Source organism: Lathyrus oleraceus, chromosome 4 (genome assembly GCF_024323335.1).
Source record: "Lathyrus oleraceus cultivar Zhongwan6 chromosome 4, CAAS_Psat_ZW6_1.0, whole genome shotgun sequence".
Lineage (NCBI taxonomy): Eukaryota > Viridiplantae > Streptophyta > Magnoliopsida > Fabales > Fabaceae > Lathyrus > Lathyrus oleraceus.
Window position 1 is genome coordinate 367,035,929 of NC_066582.1, and position 5,147 is coordinate 367,041,075.

Here is a 5,147-nt window from a genome sequence, read left to right on the forward strand (position 1 = left end):
CAACACCATTCTTCAACATGCCAGAGCCAGTATTCAATATTCCGGATTCTACTGTTGTTCAACCAATTTTCGACATTCCAGAATCAGTTGAACCAGTATTCAATATGCCTAAGCCATTGGTTATCGAACGACCTAGTCCTTTTCCTTTTGACAATACTAAAGTAGTTCCTTAGAAGTATGATATGACTGTGGTTAACCAAAGGCCTGAGAAAGTAGGTCAGAAAGAAGGTCTAAATATTGTAATCATTGATATAGCAAGGGGGAAGCAGAATGACACGCAGTGGTCACATTTATACCCCTTAGTTCAACTTGGCTCCGCCAATTCCATCGAAAGAAACCACCACCATTGTTACCGACAAAGGCAAATGGGTGATCCCAACAGATGAAGACACTAAATTTTTGAGCATTATCAAGAAGAGTGATTACAAGATTATTGATCAACTTCATCAAAATCATTCAAAGATATCCATTTTGTCTCTTCTCATGAGTTCTCCAGCTTATAGGAGTGCCTTGTAGAAATTGTTAGCTCAGGCTCATGTCACTCACGATATTACTATTGTTCAATTTGATGGGATCATTGCCAACATTACAGCATGCAACAATCTCAGCTTCAGTAGAGAAGATTTGCGAAAGGATGGCCAAGACCATAACTATGCTTTGCACATATCTGTGAAATGCCAAGAAGATACCCTAGCAAGAGTCCTTGTGGAAACTGGCTCCTCTCTAAATGTATTACCAAAGTGGACGCTCACTAAGTTGACATATCAAGGGGCTGAGATGAGGCCAAGCGCATTAATTGTCAAGGAATTTGATGGATCACGGAGGACCGTCATAAGGGGAAGTGGAGCTGCCAATATTAATTGGTCCACATGTGTTTGAAATTGCTTTTTAGGTTATGGACATCCATCCAAATTATAGTTGTTTGCTTGGAAGGCCGTGGATTTATGCCGCTGGAGCAGTGACTTCCACCTTGTACCAAAAAATGAAATTTGTTATTGATGATAAGCTGGTGATTGTGCTCGGTGAGGAAGATCTTATGGTAAGCCACCTTTCTTTGTTCAGTTACATTGAGGCTGATGAGGACGCTTTGGAAACTTCTTTTCAAGATAGGAATGGTATTCCATCTTTTGCATCATGGAAGAAAGCAAGATCAACCATTGAGGAAGGAAGTCCCGAAGGTTGGGGAGATGTTATTGGCGTCAAAATAAAGTTGGACCGTTATGGGTTGGGTTACAAACCAACTAATGCCAAGAATGGAGCATCAACCTCCATCAAAGGGCGTCTGAAGACTATCCAAGAAGTGTTGGTCAGTGCTGGATATCAAGTCAATGTTATTGATGAAGATCTTGAAGATGAATATTTGAACAACCTGGTGTACTGTAGCGGTAAATTTATGACCATCAAGCTATAGACAAACTTGACGTCAATAAAACCAGAGTCGCCACCGCGCTTTTATTATTTCCAAAGGAAAAGGGAAAAGTACGAACAAAACCCAAGGATAAGAATTTTTCAAATCAAAACTAATAAAATGCCAGAGATTACAGGTAAGGGGGTTGGTTACACATAGGGGAGGTGTTAGCACCCAAAGTTTCCTAGGTACTCCTAAGGAGCCCTTTTTTGTATGCATATGTTTTTGGGTATAAATGATGTTTGATAAAATAAAGAGTGTGAGGATGAGAATAGAATTCATTAATTATATTTTTGTGTTTGACAAGACCTTCACTCTTGTACCTACGTACCAACATAAAATGAGGGATCAAAACTTAGTAGTTCGTGGTAAAAATTTCAAATGAGTTGATGAATTGATTTTAACAAAAGTTTAAGAAGAGGGCACAAAAGGCCAAAGTTTTGAATGGAGTTGTTAACTCTTTTTGTCTTTTTGAAATTTAAGGTCAATATGGTTAAGTTATTTACAAGTTTTATTTAAGAAAATGTTTAAATATTCAATGGCATAAGGCCAAAGTTTCTAATTGTTAAAACATGTCTAACTTAGAAAACAAGCAAAGAAGATTTTTTTAAAAGAGGGGGAAGTTTTGAAATTTAAGAAGTAGGAGGAGATGAAGAGGATATCCTAAGCAAAAATTCAAAGATTAATAGTTGAAAAGATATGACCAATGGGATGCAATCCCACTGATAAGAATGTCATATAGAAACCCATTTTCTTTCGAACTTTGATTAAGCAATAAGAAATAAGCAATAAGCAATGAAAAATATCCATGCATCATGAAGATCAAGGTATCAAATAAAGATAGCCACATCCAAGCAAGCATTCCAATAGCTAGAAGTCTTCATTTCCTTCTAATGTATCAGATGAAATATTCCTTCATCAACTCAGAACAAAACATCATACATAGGCAATAACAAAATAACCATTAAGCCCAGAGACAAAGTAGCAGATGAATCAAAGAAATCCTCAAGTCTTGCATCAGATGAAAGTCACTATCAAAGATAGCTCAGTCTCAAAATGTTAGCATTGGCCAAGTCCTTTAGCACAGGAAATGTTGCCTAATTCTAAGTCCAAAATTCAGGTCAAGTCCCAACAGTCCACCAATTTTTTTAGGGTTTTTTTTGTTATTAGGTGTTTTAGGTTCCTAAGACCACAAACAAAATCAAAAACACACCAACAAATATGTACAATCACAAGATATGGCTCAAGTGAAAAAAGTGAAAATGACTTGGAACATAAACAAGTTATATGAAACGTAAATGGAAATGAATGATAAATGACTGGAATTTAAATTACATAAAGTAAATGACTTGAAAGTAAAAGTAAAAATGAATAAGAGTTAGTCAATGGTTAGTCAAATATTAGTGTTGATTTTTAATTGATTAAGTCACTCTTTGGAGAACACTCAACCATTCATTCACAAGTATGAATCCTTAAACCAAGACATCTTCCATGAGAAGGACTCCAACTTGGATAATTGAACAAGTATGTCACTAGCTCCCATGAAAGGAAAAAAGGTCAAGTCTTCACATATATCCATGAAGAATAGGAGACTTACAATCTCACTTACTAGAATGATATGCCTTGAGGGTCAAATTTAGCTCTATGTTAAGCAATCGTAATTGGACTTATGTAGAAGTTACAACTATCTGAGGTCGGGTAATAAATATATAGGTGTTAATGCATGTTAGAGATTTGGTACAAAGAACCAAACTCCTAAAACATACCACACACTAAAATAAAATGGGAGGGACCTATCTCAATCATACTTGTACATAAGGTCATTGATGAATCAATTAGCATTTAGACATTAGAGATTTCACTAGTCAGATGAGGGAAATGTGGAAGAATGAGGGTGGAGATGAAGAGGGAGGGGGAAATAGAAACACAAATTGATCATGAGAGGAATTTCATCTGATCAAAACCATCCATTCATTTGGGATATGAAATATACATTTCATCAATCCCCTAAATCCAATGGTTTTGATCCAACAAAAGTGAAATCAATCATGACCAAGGCCCAAAAAGAAAGTAAAATATCACAAGACCATAAAAAAGGCTCAACATAATTTTTAAACATTTAATTAATTAAAAATCAATTTAAAAATGAATTAAAATACATTTTAATTTTGACAAAACCTCAAATCCCTTCAAAATACCAAATAAATGGGCAAGGGATTTATCCTAGGTCAAAGGACCTTAGCCAAAAAAAATCATGATTTTTAAAAAGTCAGAATTATTTTTAAACAATTAAAAATTTGCACAAAAACATTTAATTCATGAAAAATACCAAAGTAAATCCAAAAAACATTTTAATTCAGAATATGAAAGAGAAAAATATTTAAAGATTTTTAGTGAAAGTCCTATATTTTTTGGATCAAAAATGGATTTATTATGAATTAAACAAAATAAGGTAATTAAATGAAAAATCAGAAAATATGAAAAATCAAGGGCCATTAGATCTCCCTCATAAATTGTGGTGGAAGATCTGATGGTCAAGCGCGCGCTTCCATCCAACACCTCAGTCAACCGCATCACACGCGTGGTATTCAAAAGCAAGGGCCAGGATTAGATCGTGGATACATGATCAGATGGTATGGACAATGTCAGCACACCACTAGAGCCCTAGCTCCGATCATCTTCTCTAGTGGACCTCACCGGACCGGTCCACCATAATTATGAAAAGTAAGGATATGGTTTTAAAGGAAAAATACTGAGGAGCTCGAATCTGACCTCCATCTTATCCAATTCCAAATATATTGAAAGATATATGGATTTTAAAATTGAGGTTCATGATCTGAATTGCTTCGATTTGACCTCAAAGCAACTCAATCTTGTTGCCTACATTGGTAGGACTTCATCCAACCAAAAGTCAAAGAGAATAGTGAAGAAATGAGAGAGAATCGAAAGCTCAAAATTCCTGAAAAATCACCTTCGGGTAGCTTGAATCTGGATTGATTATGATCTTAATTTGCTTGTTTCTTACTCCTCTTGCTTGTAGTGACCAATTGAGATGAAAAGGGCAATGAATCCTTGTAGTTTGAATCTCAAAACAGAAGGTGAAATTCAAACTCGATTTCAAAGAAACCCTCAAGGAATTCTATGGTGTCAGGTTCTTAGATCACTTGGCAAAGCTTGGACATGGTGTCTATGAAGTTCCGATGCAATGCAATTGTTTAAATAGGCAAGGGAAATGCTTTCTACACCATTTGAAATTTTTGCTAAAATTAGCAATTTTACTTGCATGGATGCATGAGCGTGTACAAGACCCAATTCATGATGCCAAATGATCCAACATTCTGTGCTAATCAACCTGAAATGATATCACATGGTCATGTATTATGGAAATGAATTTTGAACATAGATCTTACCAAATGAAGCCTTGTAAAGAAACCATACGCAAGTCCTTCAAATCTTGTCCAAATGAGGTGATTTTTGACTTTTTGGAAAGGAGACATCAAGGGGAACAACTTTTATGTTGAAAACGTTTCCATTTGAAGCTTAGATCATGATGAATATTGAGGTGTAAGTTTGAGAAATCAAACATAATTGAAATATTTCAAAGTACCAAGTCAAATGACCACTTCTTCCACCTTGAATAACTTTTACTATGAGCTTCAAATGGAAATGGTTCCTTCATAAAAGTTGTAGATCTTTCATACCTCTTCAATTTAGTCACAAATTTGACCTCATATGGATT